Genomic DNA, 12,279 nt, shown 5'->3' with positions numbered 1-12,279 from the left:
TGAATATCAGAATGGTACCGGAGTCCAGCTAGATCATGCTTCATCTCCAGTCTGGAGGCCTAGTCAGCCATCATCAGCTGAATCCAGCTTGTTTCAAAGTATCATTCTGGTTTGGTACTTCATGAAAGCTTAAACTTTTTCTCCCGACGTTTGCAATTAACTTGAGGTCTGCAATGTGTTTAGATGGAATATAGTACTCAAACAAGATTTTTCCCTACAGTTGTGAACAAACCATTCTAAATGCATTTCAGACAAGTTTGTTCAATCAAGCCACATTGGAAAAGAGCCAATGAAAGACGATCATCCCTACACCCATCAAAATCCAAAAGGAACTGTTTTAAGGAGCTGAGGCTATGGACCACAACAACTGCCCTGTCAAACAGAGAGCATGTTGAATCTATTTAGAATAAGAATGTAGATTGTATCTTACCTCAAGAAAAGTAGGATATGGCTAACTCCAGAAAGGGGGGTGTATGTATAATCTGCTATTGCTGTCTCAAAATGTGCTTCTAGTGGGAGGGATTCAGGCAGCATGGGCAATTCAGCGTCGTTCAGCCAAGAGATGGGTGACTCCCTATTACGCCTGCCTCCCAACTACCAAGCCCCCAGCCTCCTCAGATCTCGTCTCAGACTGGAGTCTATGGACTTTTCCAAACACAAACTTGTTGAGCAGTTTAAGAGCAGTTTAGCTAGCTCCTTGCCTCCGCTGAGAGGTACATTTATTTTGCTGGTTCTGGCAGATATGTGCTCCCAAAACCAGAAAAATAAGTTACTTACCCATTGTAAAGCTCTTTCTGGGCAGACGCTATATCCTTATATAGATTACTCACCTCAAGAATATCCCCAAGCAACAGGATGGATCCAGGATAAATTTCTCCTAGCAGTTGCTTTCAGTCGCAACTCTGTCAACCTCAGACATGACAACTGTCCGGTATAAAGCACTGCCTGGTGCACTGGTGTCAGATCCTTCACTTTTTCTGCGCCCTATAGATGCCCGAGCTGAGGAACCTGTCAAGATCTAAGGACAGCAGACCAAATTGCATGCTATCCACAGTCAGTAAGTCAGTACTTTAGAAGAATAACCATTAACTCAGCAAGGGAGGAGGTAGGATGGTGAGGAATCTGTAGAAATATGTAATATTAACCAGAAAGAGTGCTACATAAGGTAACTTATCCTTCTAATAGATACTTTTCCCCAGAGATTTTTCACGTTATGAAAGAGTCGCAAAGCAGTACCACTGAGAAGTAGGACTAAGTGGTGCTAATTAAACAAGAAAATCATGCAGAATCGCTCTTGTGCAAAAGTTATCACTACTTGCCAAAACACCAAACAATTTTGCTTGGCAAACGAGGACCAGCTGGACGTGTGGTGCAAGAAATGTGGAAAAGTAAATTTTGCCATGTCCTATGTGCCTACGTGTTCCCCATGTTATGTTATATGTGCATGATCGATATGCATGTATTCCCCTCTGATCGATTAAAGACGCAATTACAGTTGTGTCCATCTCTAGTATGTCAGTTTCCAGTTCTCGTGAATACAACGAATATCAGGCCTATGTAATCCTACGTTGCCACATTTTACAGTGTGCACGTTAATTCATTGAAAAGTCCCCGTTTCTAGGCCTCAAAAGGGCCCGGACTCAGATTCAGCTCCTGTTTCCTGAACCCTCTCCGAGGAGCGATACAGCCCCCACCTGTATCCCTGACCCTTAGCTTACTTTCATGCCTCGCAGTGCCCGGCTCGGCCTGGCTCTGCCTCCCAGTCTGCCAAGAGTATGTTATGTTTCTAGTTATCAGTCCAGCCCTCCTTCTCTGCATTCCTAAGCTACTGAATCGCATCAATAGTGTCCGTCATGGTCTAGCCTTTATGTCTCCATGTAAGAGAAATACTGTATTAATATTCATAGAATATTCCTCGCACATGCAATACATTTAGAATAATGCATGCACCAGTCTTAGTGTCTGTTAGCCTTTACCCTGATAACTTTTGGATTCTATCAACATGTACTATAAACATCAGATACTAGATATGCCTAGGTACATGTCGCTCTGACCCTCCAGACTTTCGTCTCCTCTTCTAGTGCAGAAGTCATAGCCCCCAGTTCTCCCTGGTAACACGTCATTGCCAGTTTACGCGCACCACTAGGTTAGAGGTCCCAGCTGCTCAGGTAGCCCCCTCCATGTTTCCGCCCCGTTTATGACATATTCTGTTACGTTTGCATCACATGTCTATGTATACGCCCTGTACACACCTCTTGTTACACCCACTTTATGCCTTATCTTTCGCGACTGCTACAAACTCCGCCTACTGCTACGCCTACTGTACTGAATGCAATGTATTTGTTTAACTATAAATATTGTGCACTGTTATTAAAAGTTATCCTTATGCTCCCAGATCCTGCCCCCGGCAGCTGCCATCCTATTCCCATGCAGGCTGTCCTGTTCCTGTCCTTTTATACTTAATTAAAGCCTGTCAACTCCAGCTACCTCGAATCTTGACTCTTATTTATTGAGCTACCTGTTTATTGATTATAGTCAAAAATAGAACCGGTAATTAATTATTTATTTACCACAAAATAGCGCCCGAATAGGGACTTGCCCTTTCCCCACGCGCCGGAGAAGCCACGCAGGCCCCCTGATCCTCTGCAGCCGTGACGGAACCATACCGGCCACGTGCAGATATTTCTGCTTCAAGTATCCCTCAGGCCCACGGAGGAGACGGAGGTTGCGGTCCAGCGTCCAGACGAGGCGGTGGAGGAACGCGGCGAGTCCCGACCAGAGCCCAAGCCGAGAGTCCAAGGTCCGAGGTATCCGGAGGCCCACCTGTAACTGAAGTCCGAAGTTCGTCCGTCCGTCGTCGTAGCAGTCCAGTCCAGTCCGAGGCCTTCCGTTCTTGCTGCCCGGTGAGTACCGTTGCTGGGGTAGTATCTAGACAGGGTCAATTAATTTGTCTCTGGTCCGTGGGTTTGGGTACGCAAATCCAACACGAAGTGTCCACCTAGGTGGATGCGGGTCCTGACGTGTCTCTTTATGAGACCGGTATGTTTCGTACTGTTTCAGCAGTGCATCTAAGTAATTCTAGTAAGTTCTGTTCTCGAGAAATTCATGTGTTTCTGTTCTCAGTATTCCAGGTAATATTCTGTCCGAACTGTTATTTTAAATGTTATTTCAATGTGTATTCAATGTCGTGGTATGAGTGATTTGTTTCTTCAAGTTATTATTGTGTTTATCGTGTATTGTATTGTGTTCAGATTCAGCCTAAAGTATGCCTCTGTTCTCAAAGTTACGTCAGTTCAAAACTAGAAAAGGTCTGCTCGAGGAAGCAGTTCCTGTCCCGCCTAGGGACAGTCCAGGTCATTTTATGTATCATAAGCATGGCATAAGTGCCATATTATATCTAGACTTATGGGTCGAGTATACTAAAGATCTAGAAGAGAAATATAGATGGCCTGTATCAGGTACATGGGATGCCGAGTGCATCATGCGAGTAGAAGAAGCATTATGGAAAAAGAAAGCCAGACAGTCCCAGAAAGATGCCATCGAGTTATGGCGCAAAGAATCTCATAAAAGAACCGAAAAAGAAATCAGAAAGTTAGAATTAAGTAGAGAATCCTCAGAAAGAGCCCAAGAAAGGGAATTAATCGAAATAGGTGAACGAGTTAAAGCCGAACAGTCAGACAGACAGAGAAATGCCCTCATTAAGGGTATGTATCCTCTTCTTGCCGAGGGCTTGCCGAAAGCAACCCCGGAAGCACCATGTAATTTCCCGCCGCCATTAGTTCCGATTAAGCTACGTCACAAACCGACCGCAGCTGATATTTTTCTCTCGTCCTATTTGGACGACACAGTCCCAGAATATGCAAATCCTGCTCCGCCAGCTCCTGTAAATAATGTAATTCCTGTTCTTCCAGCCACCGGGGCACCTGTTACAGCACCTGTTACGGTACCCCCGGTCCAGCCTACAGTACAAGTACCCGCTACATCGGTCACTCTGCCAGCACGAAGAGTATCCGTCGACGATTCCAGTTTAGGGGCCGCGGGGGGAGGTCCTCCTGGTACCCCGCCGCCACACAAACGTGTAACATTAGTCGAGTTACATGAACGTGCGTTACAGCGTACGCCCAAATATCAGTCCGTTGCAGATATCAGACGAGCTCTTACCGAATGCCGTTATGATCCAGTCCCAGGCGATGATAATATGGTTATATATTCATTGCGTGTAAGACGGGTGACCGAGTATTTGGACACCCTACCGAATATGAAAGAAGATCTAGACAGAATATATCGTTTCATCCGTACAGGAGACGATCCAGAAAGTATTGGCGAAATCATGTCTCTAAGGAAAGCTGAGACCCAGCTCATGCTATTAAAATTTCTAATTAATTGTTTAGTAAGGGAACAAGATTGTCCGACTAAAGATCCGACCGAAATGAAAGTCCTGACAAGGTGGAGTGATAATATAGCTGAGGGTAGACACAAGACACTCAGTAGTATAGAAAGTATGTACAAGAAAATTCGTAAGGAAATAATAAGGTTTCACGAAAAACGCAAAGCAGCACAAGTAAGCGAGAAGGAAAACGACTCTTCTACTGAAGAGGTAGACGACGAGAATACTACCAGAATAGCGTATGTAGGTAAAACTAGACTTCCCGACCGACATTCACGTCTAGAACACAAGAAAGTTTTTCATCTTCCAGCACCAGAACAAGATTCGCTAGAACAAGTATTTCAAGCTACCGATCACATTCTGAAATCACGAATCGGTTATAGTGAACTTAGTACCATGCATGAACAAGAACTAGCCCGATCAGCAGTCCGATGGATTACTGATTCTACCACTTTTCCAGATGAAATAGTGGCACAAATGTTTCTGAAACTGCCCCCAGCCGAGCAGCGACTGGTGGGTATGTATATGATCCAGCACCTCATTACACTGTATGAGGGACAACATTCTGATCCAGGTCCGTTACATGATGTTCTGAACGAGTTACTCTAGTATAGATGGAAAGGTTTAGGTACCGATTTAATTAGTGTCATTCTAGAACAGCGCCACAAATATAGAACGTTTCTGAACCCGCATTTTGTTCACGTCTCACCTCCAGAAAGTAAACCATTCTACATAGATAGACAGCATCCGTTACGAGAAGTACACCCAGTTAGGACACCGGATGGTGAAATGCAACGAGTATTTGTTTACACCCCTATCACAAAGATGGAACTCTTAGAGATGAAGAAGTTAATTCCCTGTCACGACAAAGATCCAGCAGGGTTCCATCGAGAATTAAAAGACATGCTCCGTATGGGAGAATACACGTATCCAGATATCATTAAAATGTTAAAGGTCCTGTTGCCCGCAGGGGTATATGAGAAACTCAAGGAAAAAGAATGGGAGGTGGGAGAGAAAAAGATTGATTGGACAGCTCTAGAAGCTGAAGATAAAATACGAGTACCAGGTACCGGTCTTGGGGACAAATGTAAAGAATTGCCCGAGTTATTGATACAAGTTTTGCCAAGGTTATTATCCACGAAAAAGGAAGATTGGGATGCAATCTCAGCATGTAAACAGAAACAGGATGAAGACACTAGTGATTTTTATTCTAGATTCGAAAAATGTTTCATTATCAACAGTGGTTTGAAGACAGGTAGCGAGTCATACCCTCATCTTTTTGTTACTAAACTAGTCGAGAATTCAAGTCCACAAGTTAAAAATCGAGTTTTGAAAGTCGAAAGTACCTGGCAAGCTAGTACCCCGTCACAAATGCTTCAGATGCTCCAGTATCACCAGAATAGAATCAGGGAAGAGCAAGAACACGAAAGGAAACGTATGAAAGATACGAAAATGAAAGTACTAGTTGCACAATCTGTTCCACAAGACAGTCAGAAGAGGGGTCCGAATCAAGCCAGTCATCCTGCAGCTCCCGTTAAAGGGACATGCAATTATTGTAAACAGCCAGGTCATTTTATAAACGAGTGTGCAGTTCTGAAACACAACATAGCAACTGGTAAGACTAAAGAAAGACCACGTCCGCCTAGACAAGAACAAGTTTCACCGACTTCTCAGCCACTACAGAATGCACAACAGACAGTTCCAGCACCGCAGCCTATTGCTGCAACACAGCATGTTACACAGCAAATGTACCAGTATGCCCAGACAGAGTATCCAGAGTATCAACCGTATTCATGAAACAGCCTAGAGAGGGAGGTAGGCTTGCCTCTCATCGAGATACCTGTAGATCAAGAGGGTCCCTATGTACACAGTCAAGTATTGGGGAAAGACAGAAAGTTTTTGATTGATACAGGGGCAAGTAGGACTACTATCAGTCATGACGAGGTTCCAGGGGCTCCGCTCTCAGGCTCTAGAAATGTTTCCCATGGATTTTCAGGAAAGCCTATTGTGAACGAGATTTCAAAGCCAGTTACTCTAGAAGTTGGTCCATTGTCCCGAACTACTGATTTGTTACTTACGAAATCGTGTCCAGAAAATTTGTTAGGTATTAAAACATTGAAAGAATTAGGTGCAGTTATTTGCTGTTCCCCAGAAGGAATACGATTGTTCTTAAGGGACTTTAAAGGTCACTATGTATTACGCGATTTTGATCCAAGATTATCAAATGTACCACAGCATTTATGGGCGCAAGGTCCAACTGATGTAGGTTTTATGCAAATCACACCCCATTGTGTGACCCTCAAGCAAGGTATAGTCCTGCCACGGATCAGACAGTACAGATTGCCACCTGAGGCTGTAGCAGCCTTATCCAAAATTATTGACGAGCTCATTGCTCAAGGAGTGGTTGTAGAAACTGACTCCAATGTATGTAATTCTCCTATCATTCCAGTCATGAAACGTACTGATCCAAATGCACCTCCAGTATATCGATTAGTGATTGACCTTCGAGAACTTAATAAATGTATCATACCTCAGTATCCAGTAGTCCCAGATATTTCATCCCTATTAACAGCCATTGATTCTGAAGCTACATTTTTTACTGTAATAGACCTCAAGAATGCATTTTTCAGTGTTCCCATTCATCCAGACAGCCAGTACCTTTTCGGTTTTTGTTTAAATGGAAGGAGCTATAAATTCACACGAGCTCCTCAAGGTTTCACAGAAAGTCCTAGTATTTACAGTCAAGCACTTAAAAGACAACTAGACAATATCCACATGCCAACTGACACTGCCCTGCTCCAGTATGTCGATGATCTACTGATCACAACCCGTTCTGAACGTGACTGCGAGCGAGCGTCACTTACAGTTCTGTATTTCCTAGCCGAGATGGGGCACAAGGTGTCCCCTTCGAAGCTCCAGTTCTGTGTCCAGCAAGTGATCTACTTAGGCCACTTACTGTCCAAGTGGGGTAGGCAGTTGACACCAGACCGTATCCAGTTAATAGCGAGTCTTCCACAGCCCAAGACACAGAAGGAGGTACGTGCTTTTATCGGCCTTACTTCTTACTGCAGACAATGGATTCCTCAGTATGCATTTCTAGCAAAGCCACTGATACAGTTAACGACACAGGAGGCAGCCGTATCGACTGTTCTCCCTTGGACATCTGAACATACACTTAGTTTTAATGAATTAAAGAAAGCCTTATGCCAAGCACCTGTTCTAGCAACACCGAACTACAGTAAGCCTTTTACACTTTTTGTCACAGAACGTGATGGTACTGCATTATCTGTTCTCACACAAGATCAAGCAGGACAGTACAAGCCCTGTGCTTATTTTTCGAGCACATTAGATCCAGTAGCCCAGGCTTTGCCTGCGTGCCTCAAGTCAGTTGCAGCCACAGCTCTAGCAATCAGACAAAGTGATTCCATAGTATTAGGACACTCCCTGACAGTACAAGTTCCACACTCCGTGGAAGTTCTTTTAAACCGAACACAGACACAGCACTTGACCATTGCACGTTTAACAGGTTATGAACTGACACTGTTCCAGCCACACATAGAAATCAGACGCTGCAACGTTCTAAATCCTGCTACCCTGTTACCATCAGTTACTTCAAATCCTGCCACACATGACTGTGTGGAAGTCATTAATACTATGACTAAGCCAAGACAAGACCTGACAGACATTGCATTACCTAACCCCGACCTGACACTTTATGTGGACGGTTCATGTATGAGAACTAGTACAGGAGAACTAGTAGCCGCGTATGCAGTGACTACTGAAACCGAAGTTATAGAAACACGTCGTATTGACACCCTGTCTGCTCAAGCAGCAGAGCTAGTTGCTCTGACCCAAGCCTGCATACGTGCCAAGAACCTGAAAGTAAACATATATACAGATTCACGTTACGCATTCGGAGTTGTACACGACTTCGGAGTACTCTGGCAGGAGAGAGGTTTCATGACTTCTCATGGAACCAAGATTCAGCATGGTCTCCTCATTCAAGCTCTGTTAGATGCAATACATTTACCGACAGCTATTGCTATCATGAAGTGCAAGGCACATACGAAAGTTACTGACATCATTTCCCAAGGTAATGATCTAGCAGATCGAACAGCCAAGCTTACAGCTCAGACACCAGACATTCCAGTTAACAAGACACAGACATTCATTCCAGAACAGACTACATGTATGACAGTTATGGACCCTACACAAGATGTCATAGACATACAGTTACATGCTACTCCTGAAGAAATCAAGAAATGGTCCGAACAAGGAGGGGTCCAGACAGATCAGGGATGGGTGACGAAGGGAAAAGCCACATGGTTTCTCCCCGACTCTATGGTTCAAGTCATTATCAATACCGCACATAGTCCAGCACATCTAGGAGAAAAAGCCATGTTAGATAGTATACAGAACCTTTGGTTTAACAAGCATTTACGAGCTGCAGCCAAGCAGAAAGTCCGTACTTGTATGATATGTTGTCAATTCAATCCAGGTAAAAGTGTCCCGGTGGAACAAGGTGGATTCCAGCCTCCTGACCACCCTTTTGAAGTCCTCCAGATGGATTATATTCAGATGGAGCGATGTCGAGGTTTCAAGTATGTCCTCGTAGTTGTATGCGCTTTGTCCAGGTGGACAGAAGCATATCCAGTTCCAGATTACACAGCAGCGACCACTGCCAAGCAGTTGGTTCGTGAATTCTTCCCCCGTTATGGACTCCCTAGGGTCGTGTATTCTGATAACGGCCAGCCATTCTCCTCTGAGCTCATGAAACACGTTTCCCTTTTGTTAGGGTACCAGTGGAAGTTCCATTGTGTGCGCCATCCTGAAGCAGCCGGTCTCGTAGAGAGACATAATCAGACCTTGAAAATCCGTATTGCTAAGACATGTAAAGAGAAAGGTGTAGACTGGCTAGTTGCCCTGCCAGTTGCTTTATTCTTTATGCGCATGGTTGCACATTCCAGATCAGGTCTGTCCCCTTATGAGGTCGTATTCGGCCGCCCCCCAAACATGTGGGGTACACCTAGACCCCGCAGTATTACAGATGTTTCCAGTAATATGCTGACAGATTACCTAGCTTCCTTGATGTCTGCCCTACACACTTGTCGTTCACAGGTTGCCGCTGCATTTCCAGATAATACCGAAGTGAAACCGCATGAGGTCATCCCAGGTGACCTAGTACTGGTCAGGAACTTTGATCGTTCAAGTCCGCTGGAGCCTCGCTGGAAGGAGCCGAGACTAGTCCTTCTGACCACCCGTACGGCCGTGAAGTTGGAAGGCCGCAAGGGTTGGGTTCATCTGTCGCATATCAAGAAATTTCATGGAATCCAAAAAAAGACTTTTAATGACAATTCCAAAGACTGTTCCATTTCTAAAGACTGCCTGAAACAAGACTCTAAATCAGACATTAAGTCAAATCCAGAACTGAAAGTTCCTCTGTTAGAGAAAACTCCGCAGCAGGAGTATAAATTAAAACTCCGGTCTAGTGAAATAAGTCAGCCAGTTTAATTGTCTAAGTCCCTCTCGGGTGAAACGGTTAGACAGGTTTCTGACATGTATGAGATAGACCCCCATAGTGAGAGAGTTAGTCAAAACTCTATCCGATGTATCGTCATTCTAAGTTTCCTATTGTTTCTAAGTTTGATGGTTACCTGCACAAGTTATGCATTACATTTATGTTTTCCAATTCCTCATATAAATAAGTTTGCTAATGTTACAGTAGAGCACACATTTAGTGATCTGCCTCCTCACGAGCTATCCTATCGTCTTGCTATGCGAAATAATACATTCATCAGAATGTTACACTATTCACACCAGACCAGCAATGCCACTAATTGTTGGGTGTGTGGTCGACTCCCCCCTTTCCAGACACCGAAGGGAGTTCTGCCACTCTTTCCTTATTCGTTTTCACATAATGGTTCGTGTGGAGCATGGTCCATGTTAACGTCATCTTCAAATGATATGTCCCTACTGAATAGAACATGTTTTCCAGACAAGCAAGGTCTCCCCCATAGAACAGGGTTAGATCTAGAAAATGAAGTATATAATTTAGGTAATTATTCTTCGAATTTTATGGTATTGAATGTTCAGTCTGATACTACTCCAGACTTACCTGCTATTTCAGTACTACCAGTCAAAGGCGAATTATGTGTCAGAAAGAATGGTTCCGCACATGTAGGACATAGTGATTGTACTACTACTGTCAAGTATAGTGACAGTGGGAAATCTATTTTCAAAGCATCACGTCATTCTTATTTTGTTTGTGGTCAGACCGCATATGTTCGTCTGCCCCTCGATTGGGATGGAACATGTTACATTGCCTTCCTACTGCCACCAGTTTTTCTAGCCCCATCTGATTATCATAGAAACACACATCTAGTACAGGTCAGACATAGAAGGGAGATTGAGTCCCCGATTGTCGATCAAACTGAAACTACTCTAGAACAATATCAAGATTTCAATAAAGGTTTCTTCTTCTTTATAGGACCTATCCAGAATAGTAAGTTAATACGTAGACTAACCAGAACCCTTGAAGCAGTAGTGAATGAGACTACTTCTGCTCTAGGTAACTTAACCGAAGAGCAATCTGCTATGAGATTTGTCGTGCTCCAAAATCGTCTCGTTCTTGACGTCATACTGGCAGATAGAGGAGGAGCATGTAGAGTCATCGGATCTAGTTGCTGCATTTTCATTCCTAATAACGCGCCGTCTGTTTATTCAGCTATAACCAGACTTCATAAAATTGCCCATCAGTTACACCAGAATCCAGGCACCTGGACATGGTCCGGTTGGCTCTGGGATATCATATCTGCCTGGGGATGGAAAATATTGTCATTTCTAGGTATTGCAGTAATGATCCTATTCAGTTGCTGCCTCTGTATACAATGTGGCCCTGCGATTTGCGGCATTTGTGCTACCTCTTGTATTCCTAGTCCTAAGTCCCGTTCCAAGACAATTCGAGACGAGCAAATGATGCTGTATGAAATGATAGATGGTATCATGAATGTAGATGTTTCCTGATGGAAACGTAGGGCACAAGGAGGGAATGTGGAAAAGTAAATTTTGCCATGTCCTATGTGCCTATGTGTTCCCCATGTTATGTTATATGTGCATGATCGATATGCATGTATTCCCCTCTGATCGATTAAAGACGCAATTACAGTTGTGTCCATCTCTAGTATGTCAGTTTCCAGTTCTCGTGAATACAACGAATATCAGGCCTATGTAATCCTACGTTGCCACATTTTACAGTGTGCACGTTAATTCATTGAAAAGTCCCCGTTTCTAGGCCTCAAAAGGGCCCGGACTCAGATTCAGCTCCTGTTTCCTGAACCCTCTCCGAGGAGCGATACAGCCCCCACCTGTATCCCTGACCCTTAGCTTACTTTCATGCCTCGCAGTGCCCGGCTCGGCCTGGCTCTGCCTCCCAGTCTGCCAAGAGTATGTTATGTTTCTAGTTATCAGTCCAGCCCTCCTTCTCTGCATTCCTAAGCTACTGAATCGCATCAATAGTGTCCGTCATGGTCTAGCCTTTATGTCTCCATGTAAGAGAAATACTGTATTAATATTCATAGAATATTCCTCGCACATGCAATACATTTAGAATAATGCATGCACCAGTCTTAGTGTCTGTTAGCCTTTACCCTGATAACTTTTGGATTCTATCAACATGTACTATAAACATCAGATACTAGATATGCCTAGGTACATGTCGCTCTGACCCTCCAGACTTTCGTCTCCTCTTCTAGTGCAGAAGTCATAGCCCCCAGTTCTCCCTGGTAACACGTCATTGCCAGTTTACGCGCACCACTAGGTTAGAGGTCCCAGCTGCTCAGGTAGCCCCCTCCATGTTTCCGCCCCATTTATGACATATTCTGTTACGTTTGCAT

General features: G+C 44.1%; 1 protein-coding gene across 3 annotated transcripts in view; it reads right to left on the bottom strand.

Moving 5' to 3' along the window:
• The window catches only part of EXOC2 (exocyst complex component 2), a 948,514-nt gene that overhangs the window by 465,412 nt on the left and 470,823 nt on the right, over positions 1–12,279 (bottom strand). The gene's annotated exons all lie outside the window — the stretch shown is intronic.

This window comes from Lissotriton helveticus, chromosome 4_1 (assembly GCF_964261635.1).
Source record: "Lissotriton helveticus chromosome 4_1, aLisHel1.1, whole genome shotgun sequence".
Lineage (NCBI taxonomy): Eukaryota > Metazoa > Chordata > Amphibia > Caudata > Salamandridae > Lissotriton > Lissotriton helveticus.
This window is presented reverse-complemented; position numbering and strand designations above follow the sequence as displayed.